The sequence below is a fragment of the Ursus arctos genome, unplaced genomic scaffold (genome assembly GCF_023065955.2).
Source record: "Ursus arctos isolate Adak ecotype North America unplaced genomic scaffold, UrsArc2.0 scaffold_6, whole genome shotgun sequence".
NCBI lineage: Eukaryota > Metazoa > Chordata > Mammalia > Carnivora > Ursidae > Ursus > Ursus arctos.
The window spans coordinates 84617754-84632334 of NW_026623078.1; the positions used below are offsets into that span (position 1 = coordinate 84617754).

The following is a 14581-nucleotide window of genomic DNA, read 5'->3' on the forward strand; positions in this document are numbered from 1 at the left end:
CCCCCTCCTCTCCATCTCTCTGGCTCAGACAGTCTCCTGATCACACCTCCTCTAGGAAGCCTCCCTGGCTCCTCCCACACCCAGGTTGGGATCCCCCGGGGCTCCCTCCCCAGGGATGTTGCCTGTCTGAGCGACTGTTGCTCTGCCGTGTGCCGTCTGCTGTTGGCAGGGCTGAGTCTGTGTCTGCGTGCACAGAAGTGAATGCTGTGTGCTCCCACGCGTTGGTGAGGTGAGCTGCCCGCTAGAACCTCGGGCCGGGGTCGGAGCCCCATCTCCCGTCTCCAACGCTGACTTCCAGGCCCGTGTCACTGGGCGATGGCAGACAGGTTCCCGCTGTGGCCGATGCCGGCTTCGGGGGAGACGGGCTTCCTCTGGTGACAGGTGAAAGGCCCAGATGCCAGCTCCCAGCCACACTCAGTGCTGTGGGTGTGGGTGTGGCTGGGTGGGGGCAGCCTGACCTGCCCTGGGCCTGCAAGCCACCTGAGGGCAGAGTGGGGGTCCTCTCTGCATGTCTGCCGTGAGGCAGGAGCTTGTCCCCCCCGGTGGAGGGGCCTAGAGGAGCCCGCAGAGCAGGGGGAGGCAGCAGGGGGAGGAGCAGCGGAAGACCGGCCCACCGCTGAGGAGATGTGGGCAATCCCCTGGGCCTGTGCAGGCTGGGGTTAGCCTGGATCCCTGATCACACCTCCTGAAGGTGTGAGAAGCGACGGTGGAGACGACCCTCCCACCGTCCCCGCCCAGTTCCAGAGCCAGAGAGCCAGCAGTTTGGGCAGGAGCCCAGGACCTCCCTTTTAGGTGCTTGGCCACAGCCTGATGGACATGGCCCAGCCCCCAGGTGGCTCAGGAGGCCGGGCAGCCCTTCCCCATCCTGGGGGACCATTTGCAAAACCCTTTCCATGCATTCCCAGGGCCACGGCCTGGTGAGAGACCAGACTCCCGCCCCATCCGCAGAGCCAGGCCCCAGGCCGTGGTGTCCCTGCACCCAGACTGCGCCAGTCCGGCTTCTTCCGCCCCCTGCCCTCCATCCCAGCCGCACTGATTGGCGAGGCTTCCCTGGCTCCTCGCCTCTCATCAAACCCCATCCTCCCGGGAGAGGGCCTGGGCCTCCGGGCCAGAAAGACGCAGGCTCACGCGCCCGTGTCTCCTCTCAGTAGCTGCTGATCCGGGCAAGTGTGTCCCTGCTCCAGCCGCTGGCTCCGCGTCTGTGCGCTGGGATGAAGTGCAGTGAGGTGCAGAGAGGACCCCAGGGGCGCTGGGTGGGGAAACCGGTCGTGCTGCTCTGCTGGGAATCTCCAAGTCCCCAGGCAGGCTGGGCCACCTCCGCGGCGCTTCGGAGTCTCAGCTAAGGACCAGATGGCGTTTTGAGCATTTTAATAAGAGCTATTTGCAGTGTTGCTGCCATAAAAAATTCCTGCTTAATGAGCAAACGCACGTCGGTAGCGAGTTAAAGGCGCTTGGATGTTTTAAATATTATGTACGTCGTGTTCGTGTTAACAAACCTGATTTTTAATTACACCTTCCCCTGCTGCCTGGCTGGGCTGAGGGTAGGGGAAGGGAGAAAAAAATCAGGCAAAACAAGTGTGGTTTGCTGTCAGGAGTGACAGCCAATTTTGTGAGCTCTCCCTTTTGCTGACACTCCACGGACGGCCACACAGACATGGAGCCTGGCAGGACGCGGCATGGCGCCACTGAGCCCGTCCCTCTTCTCAGTAAGGCTGGAGCCCTGACCCCGGCCACATGCTGACCTCTGACCCTGGTCACATGCTGAGCCCTGTCCCCGGTTGAACATTGAGTCCAATCCTGGTCACGTACTGAGCCCTGATCCCAGTCAAACACTGAACTCTGATTGCGGTTGTAGACTGAGCCCTGGCTTTAGTCATAGACTGAACCCTGATCCTGGGGACTAATTGAGCCTTGACCCTGGTTATAGACTTTGTCTTATTCCTGGCAGTGTCCTGATCCCTTATCCCTGATCCCAGCCATGGACTGAGCCTTGATCATGTTCATAGACTAAGCCCTTATGCACACACTGATGACCTCAGCAACCTCTGCTGGTGGGTTAGAGCACACAGGATAGTCCTGTGGGCCCAGGGACGTGATTTAGGCCTCTGGGAACGTGTTGCTGGGATGGGCTCCTTTGCTGACGGCTGACGTGACCCCCAGCTTTTCAGACACCCAAATGTCTGGCCACATTCAGTCCACAGCATTCCCTCCTGCTGCCCCATGAAGGTACTGAGTCCTTCAAGGATCTTGTGGTCCCATCACAGGGGGCAGATGGCACGGTCTCAGTTGTGGAGTGTCCATTTGGTAGGCCCGTGTGTGAGCGTGCTGCTGATTTCTCCACGCACCCCGCCTCCTGCTTCCCGCCTCCCGCCAGGGACTATCTGCCCGCCTTCCACAAACAGTAGGATAGTAGCTCTGGAGGTGAACTGTCCCCATGTCACGTCAGCTTGGTGCTCTCAGCTTTACCAGGACCAGAGCAGGGTCCTACCAAGGTGGGGCCCCAGGATGAGGGGCTCCCAGGAGGCCAGGCGAGTCAGTCTTGGAATGAGCTGTGCAGGGAGGAGGAGCCGACGAAGGGAGAGAGCCTCATGGCCACGGCCAGCGTTTAAACGTCTAAGCGTCCCAACCCTCCTGTTTCCAGGGACGGTCTGCTGCATGTGCAGCCTGGGGCAGGCTAAGGGAGCTGTCTGTTCCAACATGGCCTGCCTGGACTAGGATGGCGAGCTTTGGGCAGAGAGGCTTTTGAAGGCTCCCTCTTGCTGGCCGTGTGAGCTTGGGACAGCTACAGAACCTCTCTGAGCCACCGCTTCCTCTGCTCCAGGGGATACCCTCCCCCACGTGGTGGTCGTAAGTCTGAGAGGGCGCACACACAGGGGGCCCTTGCACAGAGCCCAGCGCTGGTGGGGCTCAGTCCCTCGGCGAGCCTGTGTCCTGGGCTGTGAGTGCACGTGCCCCTCTCGGGCTGCCCCGGCCCCCAAGTGTGACAGGATAGCTGCCGGTGGCTGGAGTCGGGGAGGCTCTGGTACGCTGGTTTCTCCTGCAGGCAGGCCTTGTCGCGGAGAACTGGCTTTCTCTCCGACATCACTGCGACCGCCAGTCTGGCGGGCTCCTTGACAGCAGCAGTTTCTGTGAGGTTTGCCCCTGGCTCCTGCAGAGGGCCTGGCACTCGGTGGGTCCCCAGGGAAGAGCGGGGGCCGGCCGGGGCTCCCTCTCCTCCCTCCTGTCTGCCTCCCCACGTGCACGTGCGAGCAGGGCTCCCTGTGGCCAGCAGCGACTGCCGGTGACTTGAGGACGTGATGTTGGGTGCATGCGTCCGGGCGTGACCCTCCGTCAGCAGGGACCAGCCACCCCCTGACCTCAGGCTCAGTGCTTCACAGTGGCGGACTCAGCCCTTCTGCGGGCATTTACTGAGCACCTACTCTGAGCTGGCACGGGTTAGACACACTGCGGACAGGACACAGCCCTCGCACTCCCAGAGCTCATGCCCAGGACTGGGAGATGTGCGGTCCGTGTGTCAGCGGACGCCCCGGGCCCATGGTGATGGCTGGGGGGACGGGTGGGGGCTGCAGGGGGACGTGGTGAGGTGCTATCGCAGCTGAGCCTCAGTGGGGAGACAGAGACGCTGGGGCCCTGGGCTTCAGGCACAGGGGGCCAGCAGGGCCAATGCCTGAGGGGCCCAGAGGCCAGGGTCCAGGCGGGTGTGCGGCCCTGCGCTCAGCACCGCCAGGCGCTGGCTGCATTTCCCCAAGTATAAAGGGGGTATGAACTCGCTCAGCAAGCCCCTCCTCCGTGCTGGGCTCTGTTCCAGGAAGAGACCAGAACAAAGATCGCTGCCCTCCCGGAGCATAGCTCACCCCTCAGTTCTCGAAGTGTGGCCTGTGGAACCCCGAGGGGGCTCCAAGATGCTTGCAGGGGACCCACGAAGTCAGACCGTCTTCACAGTAGCACACAGAGGTGTTTGCGCCGCTGGGCACGGTCAGAGCGCTGGTACCGTCCTCCGCGCACGGACATCCGGTTCCCACGCCACACACGCACGCCGAGCCCCAGACCAAAGTCGCTTTTCCTTCGCATCGATGCAGGGACAAATGTTCATCAATCTGGGCCTGGAGCACACGTGTGCGTAAGCGCCCTGGGTGAGTTACAAGCTCAGTGCCCCCCGGGGAACTGCACCCTGCTAGCTGACTGGGTGTGGCTTCAGCCCTGCCTCTTGGTCTGGGTCCAGCCAGGAACAGGAGGGAGCTGGGGACAAGAACACAGTCCAGGGGCCCTGCACTTGGACCCCACTGCCCAGCGGCCTAGTGGCCCTGGTGGGTTCTTCCCCCCGGGATGCGCTCTCTCTGGATCGTGGGAAAGCTACACTTTTCACAAAGGGCTTTTTTGAAGGCCAGAGGGCGTAAAGTGCCCAGCATCTGTAGAGGTTCTGAAAATGGCCCTGATCATCACTGGGAATGAGAACCCTCCTGCAAACCTTATAAAACAGGCCCCCAAATGCCTGTTTTCAAGAAACTGAGGCTCAGAGTGGCGAGCTGACCTGTGCAGGGTCCCACGGTGAGCAAGGACTGCGGCCAGGTCTGCGATCCATTTCTGAGGCTGCCCGGTGACCCTGGCCTGCCAGCTCTGTTCAGACCCGTGGGGTCCCCACACACCTGCACCCCTGGTCGGCAGCTCAGGCCTCCACAGAGCTGATTTCCCCAGTGACTCCTCCTCAGAGCTGGCTTCCTGGCCATTGTTATGAGAACCGCTTTCTCACTGTTGCACATAGCCGACGGAGGCTGGGGTGGATGGACAGAGGGAAGACAGGGCTGCGGGGCCAGGAGGGGGGCGGCTTCTGGGTGGGGCTGGATGGGCTGGTGGTCTGTGTGTCAGACTCTTGTTGTGCCAGGAAGAAGGAGGGGTGCAGGCTGACCTCAGCGGGAATGGCCATCGTGAGCAGTTGGAGTGGGACATCTGGGTTTTGACGGTGCCATGTGATTCCAGCCAGGGGCCTAGGAGCCCCCAACGCTCACCCACCAATCGCTGCATTCCCACCCCCACAAAGGGTCAAGTAGGCCGGACAGGGAGGGTGGCAGGGTGAGGACTGGGGGGCCGCTTGGCAGCAGCTGCCCAAGTTCTCCCTGACTGGGCAGGTTCTGGGCAAGGCGACGTGGGGGCAGGAGGCCTGGACGTGAGTCCACGTGGTCAGGGAGCCGAGGGCACGGAGATGGGGGCTGTGGGACAGAGGCGGCCATGGGAAGCTTTGGATGGACATTTTTAAAGGGTCACCTGGCTACTGAGATGGGGGGTCCAGAGTAGGGAGACAGCAGGAGTGGGGCAGGGAGCCTCTGGCTTGGGGTGAGGCTCCACAGAGAGGGGAGGTGGCAGGGCATGGGGGGAGCTGGGAGAGCTAACGATGGCTGGGGGCTCCCCACGACTTCTCCATGGGGGTCTTTCCCTGATGGTGGCCTGGAACCAGGCGGGGCCTCTGGAATGGACAGACAAGCAACAGGATGTCTTCAGGACACCAGTGCAAGGGGTCAGAACCTGTGCACTGACAGACAGTTGAATGAGGAGCGTGCTGGAGGAAAAGGGCAACCCTCAGGGTGGGCACCCCACTTGGCTTGGTGGAGCAGTAAGTGGAAAATGCACCTGTACCCCTGGGGGCAGGCCTGGACCCCAGATTCCCCACAGCAAGTCCTGATGGTATTTCCCTGTCCCTCCACCCCTTGGGGGCCACTTCCAGCCCCATCTGAGCTCCAGGCACCTTTGGTCAAAACAGGGGGGCTGGGCCGCTCTCTCGGTTGTTAATTAGCTGGCTGGGCTGACCCCAGAATCACAGGAGGACAGGGCTCCTCTTCCTCTGGCCTCTGGGCCCAGCTCACCGAGGGCTCTACGATGCTGGGGAGTTGAGGCCACTGGTCCAGGATATGGTCCTGAAGGCAGCCTGCGTGGTGTGAGGCCACTGGGTCTTGTGTCATCTCTGCTGGAGACCCTGGGAGTGACCGCAGGTGGACATCTGCTAGCGGAGGGCAAGAGAACCCGGCAGTCCTTCCAGTCTCGTCTCCTGGAATTTCAAGACATTTCTGAGGCCTGACCCCTCCTTCTGGCCATGACAGGGCAGGGCTGGCTCATCCCCGGGCCCCAGAGCTGCTGGAAGATTCTCTCCCAGAAGAAACACGCTGCACAAAAATAGCAGCCTGGTGCCAATGAGCATATGCTGCCTCCAGGGGGCGGCGGGAGGGACTGAGGCCCCGCGACGCGCTCAGAGCTGGAGGCCCTGAAGCTCCGGGGGAGGGCGTCTGTGTCGCTGGCACTGACGTGGGGCTGGCAGATGGAGCTGCTGCTGGGGGGGGCACCTACTGTGTGCCAGATGCCAGTTGCTTCCCAAGGACCTGCCAGGCAGGGGCTGTTGTCTCCTCCCCCAGGTAAGGACACTTGGTGCCGAGAAACCAGGTAACTGCTGAGTCACAAAGAGGAGGGGTGGAGTGGGGCTGATCGGCCTGACCCCAAGGAAGATGGCATGCTGTTGACATGGGTGAAAGAGACTCACTCGTCCACACACCCACTCACCACACATCTGTCCATTCATCACCCACGCACCCACCCACCCACTACTCATCTATCCATCCATCCATCACCTATCTGTCTATCCATCCATCCATCCATCCAGCCATCCATCCATCCCCCACCCACCCACCCATCCACCCACTTCTCATCTATCCATCCATCCATCACCCACCCACTACCCATCCATCCATCACCACCCGCCCACTCACCACCCATCTGTCCATCCATCCGTCCATCACCCACATCCATCATTCATCCGCCATCCCTCTGCCCATCCATTACTGGCCTAAATGCTGAATTATCACCTCAAATTGGGCTGTTTCACTCTGTGTACCTTAGGACATGCCAGGGGGCTCTCTGGGCCTCAGCTTCCCCATCTATGAAATGGAGGAAGTTGAAGTCAACAAGAATCTCACAAAGCCCTTCGGAGCTCTGCACACTCAAGCTCAGAGAGGGGATTTCCGCATGAGCCTTGCCCACCTATACAGGGGACAATCCAGCTCCTTAGCTTAGATCCAGAACCCTGTGGCCTGGCCCAGCCTGCTTCACTCCACCTTCTGCCCGGCCTGCATCTCCATCAGTCCCCATTCAGGCTTCTCCTCCTCTTTCATCTGCAGGATGCCTTTCCACTCCGGGGGGTGCCTGGCGTACCCACTGATGAGGTCTCTTCCTAGTACAGCAGTTCATGTCATGGCCTTGGAGCCAGGATGCCTGACTTGCCTTCTGGCTCCATTCATTGATCTCTTGGTGCCTCAGTTTCCCCATCTGTGAAATGGGGCAGTTCCCACCTTAGCAGGGGGTTGGGAGGATTCAAAGGTGCCATGGATCTAAGGTCCTTACCACAAGGTCTGGCCTACACGGGTGTCCATGTGTTGGCTGTTACTATTATGATCCACTATTTCCTGGACACCCAGTGAGGGCTGGGCCCAGTTCCGCGGTCCAGGTACTCAGAGGTGAGTGACCCTCATTAGGCCCCACCTTCAGGATCTCAAGTCCAGCCAGAAACCTGATGAGCTGGGGGCCATCAGTCATGCAGCTTGGTCAATGAGTGGAGGCCAGGTTGGCAGCCCCATGGAGGGGCGTCCAGCTTGGGCTGACCCTGCTTCATCCGGCCTGGCTGCCCTGCAGGGCTCAGTGTTTAGAAATGGGAATATGTGTTGGTTTAACCTTGGCGGGGCTGGAGACTTGTTCTGGGCTGGGTGCTCCTCTGGAATTGCCCCCTGACTCTGCAGCACCCTGGGGGTATGGGAAGTCCCTCTGTCTGTCTATCCCGGTTTTTACCTGCTGCAGCTCCCATCAGCCTCCTCTTTGGAACCTAGTTACCAGTTGGGGAGGGTGGGGCGCCATGCTAGGAAAGACTTCTGGGGGGACAGCGTGCTCGCTCCTTTCAAAGCCTCTTCCAGGTTCTCCCTGCAGCCTGAGCTGCTTTCTCGCAGGGAGGAAGGGAGGATGGCCTTTCCACAGTAAGAGCCCGCTCTGCTGCTTTCGCATCCAGGATGGGATTAGGAGGGTGAAGGAGGGGTGGCGTCCTCTGTTTGCTCCCATCAGAGGAGGCTTGCTGGCGGCCAGGGGAACTCTGAAGGAGTGACCTCTTCACCTGTCACCAACTAAATGTCCCCCAGAACCTCTGCCTTCACCCTGGGGGATGTGGTGGCCCCGGCTCCTCACTTCCAGCCTCTGGATGAGGAGAGAGGGTCAGGGGGCTGTGGTGTCCAGGCAAGGCCACCCAGCTCTGAGTGAAGGATGGAGAGCGTGTGAACTCAGGGCGACCGGGCCCCAGCTTATGCCCCTCACACACACACGCACACAAACACACGGACACACACACGCATGGGCACTCACACCCTTGCACACGCTGATACGTGTGCACACACGTGGCACATACCCTCACAGCCACGCCGCCTCATACGCCTGTGCACACTCTTTCCACCACTCTGACTCACACACTCACGTGTGTGTATGTGCACACGCACGCGAACACATGCACAGACGCGCACGAACAAACCCCTCGTCCACTGCGCGTCCCCATCACACCAGCACGACACAGGCGCATCCTCCTGGACACATGAATCTTCCCCACACTCATGTCCCCCTTGGCACATACATTACACAAACACACAAACCTTATTCGGAAGGTGTGGATTGCCTGTCACATGTGCACAGAGCACACGTGTGGACAGACAGAGCACGTCCATCCCCTCAAACTGCAGCCGACCCAGGGCCACCTGGGGCCCCCATGCTGAGCAGACTGGGCCCGCAGGTGCTTCCCAGTGAGTAGAGGGTCTGAGGGTGGCACTCACTCCCTGAAGATGCTGTCAGGCCCCCCATCTCACCTTGCTTGCCTTTTTCCCAGTGGAGTTTGTTAGAGACAAGTAGGGGAGGGGATGTGGGGAAGAGAGCAGCATCACGGGACCCCACAGTGATGGCCTCCTCCCTGACAACGTCACCTCTGCCCTCTTGTCCCTCCCACGACAGCTCAGACCCAAAGGGCTCCTGTCTGCTAGAGATGGCAGGCAGGTGGGTGGACCTCCAGAGGGGCATTTGTCATCCTGCCACCTCCTTTTTAATCAGCCAGCTCTATGCTGGCTGGGGAGCTGAATGAGGAGTCCGTCTGGGGGACAGATGCCCCCCAGTGCCCTTTCAGAGGCCAACACTTTTGGAAGGAACTGGAATCCATCGCTGGGCACTGACATTGTTCACTGCTGGAGGCCAAGCTGCCGAAAATGTAAATTTCTAATTAAAATAGAAATTAATCCTCTCCCCCAACTACCTGCTATCTCCAGCCAGATGAGCAAAAGTTTTATGCTGCTAATTAATGTAATCGCCCGTTAGCTTTATTTACATAAGCAGATATAATTTGCGCGGCTTTGCAGGAGCTGATGGAGAAACTAAACAAAAATTTTTTTACTTAAAAAAATTAATTACCTTGATCCTCCCTCTTGTATTCTAATCACAGACTTGCAGGGGTCCCTCTTTGGCGCTTCCTGAAGCCCTGGGTTGGCACCTTCTTTGATGAACTGGGAGCTCGTTCCAAACGCAGGGAGAAGCAGCAAAATTGCCGCGGAGCCGCTCGGAGGAAGACGCCGCGTCCACACATGAAAGACCCGATGGATGTGATAATTATTTACGGTTTCTGGTGCTGGGGCTTTTGTTACCCTGTTAAATAGACTCTAAACACCACATTAAAATCTTGAAAAGTTCCTGGCAGATTAATAAATCATATTAACTGCTCTGGCGTTCGGCATGTTTTTTGGGGGAGGTTTGAGTCTGTGGCTTCAGTCGCTTCCCTGGAGGGTCCGTGCCTGGAGTCTTCTGAAGGAACCAGCGGTGAGCCCCGAGGTCACCCCCCTCCAGGGCTGTGGGTGGGGACCTCAGTCTGCCCCAAAGACTCAGATCTTCAAACAAGCTGCCAGGCATCAGGGGGTCTGGCATAAAGGGAGCAGAGGAGTTGTGTCCCTGGGGTGGGAACAGTGGAGTTGGTCTATAAGTCAATCATCAAACATCTGGGGGCCAGTGCTCCGGGTGGCCCGGCCAGTGGGCACCATGAAGCCGTGTACGCAAGTCCCCTGACTGTGGTGCATTAAATTGGGCCACCCGTGAAAGCTGTGTCCAAGCACTAACCCCGTACCCATGAATGTGGCCTTATTTGGAAATAGGTTCTGTGCAGCCGGAAGCAAGTCAGATGAGGTCAGCCTGGAATGTGGGTGGGCCACAGACCCGTGTGACTGGTGTCCGCATAAGAAGAGAGAAATCTGGACACAGGCAGAGACTGGAACGAAGGGTCTGAGGCCTGGAACGGCGAGGAGGCAAGGCGTGGGTTCTCCAGCAGAGCCTCTAGAAGGAGCCGCCTTTCTGGCACCTGGACTTCAGACTTCGGCCTCCGGGGCAGTGAGGGAATCAGTGTTTGCACGTAAGGCTCCCCAGGGTGCGGTGCTTTCTTACTGCCGTCCCAGGAAACCGGTACACGGCCTCAGGGACCCTCCCGTCTCATGAGGGAGACAGACAGTATGGATGCAGAAGCCTCAGGAGCCTCCTGGACGGAGCTCAGGGCGTCCTGCTGTGTGGAGGGGTGCAGGCTGCTTGGTGCAGCCCAAGGGTCGGGGAGGGCTTCCTGGAAGAGCTAGACTGGGCTGAGGCTGGGCCCCTGGCAGACGCACTCTGCTGCCTGTGGCTCTTCCCTGAATCCCATCCTGCCCCTGGCCAGCCCCACACATTTGTCTCCACCTCACCTTCCACCTGGCTGCCCCTCCCCCGACCCCTTGTTCCGTGATCCTAGACCACCTGGTGCCTGCCCCGAAGCCACCTTCTCTGAGCAGCTTCCCTGAGCAAGGTGCCCGCTGGGGCCCCTCCTTCCGCTTCCCCAGTGCTCTGCTCTGTCTCTCAGTGCCCACGCACGGCAGCCGCATCGCCGTGATTTCTGACTGCTCTCTTCCTACCAGACTGGAAGCCCCTAAGAGGCCTCGTTCCACACGGTGTCCCCAGTCTGTCCCTCCGCGGCACACCCAGGTGCCTGGCAAACATTGGGCAAACATGTGGTGTGGTGTGCCCTCATGGCCTGGAGAGCACGGGAGCGGGCGGGGGAGTGAGCGTGGGAGCAGAGCACTCGGTGCCGCCCGGTTCTGCCCAGCACGCGGCACCGGACGTCGTGGAGGCCCCTACCCTCTGGGCCTCGGTTTCTACTCCTCTGACGCGGAGGTGGCGCCTTCAACCTGTGTGCCCCTCGGCAGGGTGAGCGGCGCCCGCCACGGCCTCGGCCTGCACACCCTCCCTGACCACGTCTTCACCCCTGCCTGGGGAGGATACCTGCCCTTGGACCCACCCACCTGCCGGCCTGTGTCTGGGACCAAACACTGCGGAGTGACCCGAGGCCCGGCTTCCAGAGAGCCCCGCGTGGTGGGGAAGGACCGGGCTGCTCTCCGGGGACGGCAGTCGGAGCAACTTTGAAGAGCCCCCGCCCCCCTTGCAGAGAACAGCTGCGGAGTCTGAGTCTCCTTCCCCCACAGAGATTCTGGGGTGTTTTTTCCCCTCCTTGAATGAGGGAAAGAAATGATGCTGAGTAGCAAGTAATTACCCAAATCGAGGCGGAAATCAGCCATGAAAGGGGACAAATGAAGAGGAAACGTCCCCCCTCGGCCCTTCCTTTCCTTGCCCCACCTGCCGCTCCGCCTGCCGCCCTGGTGACAAGGACGCTGTCCTTCGTAAGTCCCCCCCGCCCCCTCACCCAGGGCCTGCGCACAGAGCCGCAGCCGTCCGGCGGCAACACCCTCAGTGGTCCGTGGCGCTCGGACCTCGTAACCTTTCCTTCCCTCCTTTTACAGTCACGCTGGCTTCCCCTGTCCCTGGGGAGGGTGACAGGACGCGCACCTCGAGGAGCCCCTCCGGCCCCCAACACGGCGGGCACAGCGTGTCCCTGCAGGCCTTGCGGGGTGGCTGCCCCTTCTGGCGGTGGCATCCTCGGGGCATCTGCAGGAGCGTGGGGGCCAGGCTCACAGCTCCCGGGAGGGCCCACGCCGTGCCTGTGAGCGACTCACCTGGCAGACCTCTCTGGGAGTAAAACTGGCTAACTTGGAAGAAAACAGCTTGGGTTTGTCTGAAGAAAGCTGGTGACCATTTGAAAAACCAGCTTGTTGAGATAGACTCCAGCCTCCAGTCCTCCACCCCCAGGGCACAGGTCAGCGGGTTTTAGCATTTCCAGAGCATTTCCATCACCACAGGCAGTTTGACAATGGTCTCGTCACCCCAAGAGGAGACTCCTTTCCCTGAGCCTCACTCCTGCCTCCCCGTGCTCTGCCCCCACCCGCTTTGCAACCTCGAACCTGCTGACGGGCTTTGTGACTTGCCCGTTCTGCACGTTTCATACAGAAACAATCAACATCACGTGGCTTTCGGTGATCGGCCTTTGCCACACCGCGGGGTGGTCTCCAGGCTCAGCCACGTGCAGCAGGTGTCCCGTCCTGCACACACACCGCGGCTTTCTTCACATGGGTCAGCTGCTGGCTGCCGGGAGCGTCTGCACCCCGCCTGGGAGGGGCTGTGCCGCCAGGGGCGCTCGAGGACTGGTCTCTGGGCAGACGAATGTCTTCAGACGGCTTGGGGGCACACCGGGCCGTGGGTGTGCTGAGCCGCATGGTGGTTCTGTTTCTCCGCCGCCTCGTGGCACTGACCACACACCTTGGTTCTAGCTTCCCTGAAGGAACTGGGATGCAGGGTACTCCCCCTTCCTGGGATGCGCTGGCTGGAGAGGAAGTGGGGTGCTGGGGCCACCAGCAAGTGCACTGGTCCTTGTGCCCAGAGCAGGGCCAGCCTCGCAGTCAAGCCACAGCACCCCGCGTCCACCGTTTCCTGGCTGTGATCCTTGTCGCTCTGCCACTTCGTGCCTTGGTTTTCCCAACTGTAATGCAGATGTCTCGGAGGGTTGTTCTCTTAGGTTGGGTGGCCTCTAAAAGCATATTCTGAGCACAGAATTGAGTGCACGTGGTTTATTTTGGGGTGTGTGGGATCCCAGGAAGCAGCAGCAGGGGGTGCTATCAAGCCAGTAACCACGTGGGTGCCTGGACCTTGGTGGGGCCGGCGGGTGAGGCATGAGCTGTCTGTGCGGCCGAAACGGGAGCGTCCTGCCCCAGGGAGGTGGTGACAGCGGAACTCCAGGACGTACCAGAGAGGTGCTCGCAGCTTCGAACGGGCCTTCACGCTCTGGAGCAGGGGAAGCAGGACCTACTGGCGCCTCGTGTGCTGGCCGCGGAGGCGGAGGACGGTGCGGAAGAGGGCGCCAGCTGGGTATCCTTCCTGCGAAGCTGCTGGAAGAAGGACAGGCCTTGGAGTGCTCGCTTCCTGGGTCGTGGGTGGCCGGCCTCCGTGATGGAACCAGCATGGTGTGGGTTCCTCACTCAGACAGGGGCGCGGTGCGCCGGCAGGGGTGCGGCTGGGTCCCAAGGAACAGGAAGGCGGAACTGCAAGTCAACTCTTGGCTGGCCTGGGTTTCAGCCCGGAAGTGACTGTGCATCTCCCCTGGCGGCCCCTGGGGAGACAGGAGAGTGGAAGGATGCCATGGCCCCAGCCCGGGACTGCCTCTGGGGGCCCGTTTCCTTAGCTCACAGTGGGGACACCACTTTCTGCTGTGGCTGTGCGGGGATGAACACAATCGTGGTGCATTCAGTTGGTGCTTGATAAATGCTCAGTGCCCAGCACTGCGGTTGGATGTCCGTGGGGGGAGCCCTGGAGCCCTGCTCTGCCCCCGAATGAGGAAGAGGCGCTCTGGGGTCCCGCCGCAGGTCCCCGTCCCTGGGGGTGGGGACGGCAGTGGCTCAGGCTCCTCTGGTCTAGAAAGACATTTGGAAGGAGGTGGGCCTGGGGCTCACTTAACATTTGAGTGCCACCAGTGAGTGCTCCCTGGGGCCACCCAGACGCATTGCGGGAACATTAGCTGGGCTGCAGGAGTTGGCGAAGAATGTGCAGGCAGGATTTAGGGGCTCCAGAGGTGTGCTTAAGGCTGGCGCTCGGCTTCACCTTCCTGCCCCGGCGAGGAAGGAGGGAGGGGAGCAGAGAGAGGAGGGCGAGGGGAACGGCCCCCGAATCTGGCCCGCGCTCCTGTCTGCAGCCCTGGACCCCTGGACCTAACTCTCCAGGGCTGCAGGTAGGGTCAGGGCCGACATCCCAACCCTGCACCCAACCAGCTGTCACCCCCACCTTCCATGTGACACCTGGACCTCCTCACTCCAGACCCGGCCCCTCCCGCGCATCTGCGGGCAGCTGCTCCTCTCTTCCTCCCACCCTTTGGATTATCGGGGTCCCCTCCTCCCCCAGGGCTAAGCTTTGGGGGTTTCAGGGACCGTCTGCACTGTGGTTCCACAGGGCTTTAGGGAGAAGGGGCCAGCATGGGGTGTGGAATGGGCGGCAGTGGCGTTGGGCCCGGCTTTCCCCTCCGTGCTTCTGACGCGAGCTGTCGTCCTAGGGTGTCCGGGGGGCGGGTCCCCGTGCCTGGGCACTGTGCCAGCGCGTTGGTGACTTAGAGCAGGCACCTCCAGATGCTGGTGGGAGA

At 60.8% G+C, this 14581-nt stretch overlaps 1 long non-coding RNA gene across 1 annotated transcript; it reads right to left on the reverse strand.

Annotated features, from left to right (window-relative positions):
- Window positions 1-1351: 1351 nt before the first annotated feature.
- Window positions 1352-10363, reverse strand: LOC130542923 (uncharacterized). The gene is made up of 2 exons (XR_008957840.1): window positions 9469-10363; window positions 1352-6040 (listed from the first exon to the last, which is right to left on the reverse strand). It is a non-coding gene; the product is annotated as an uncharacterized LOC130542923 (long non-coding RNA).
- Between the last annotated feature and the right edge of the window lie 4218 nt (window positions 10364-14581).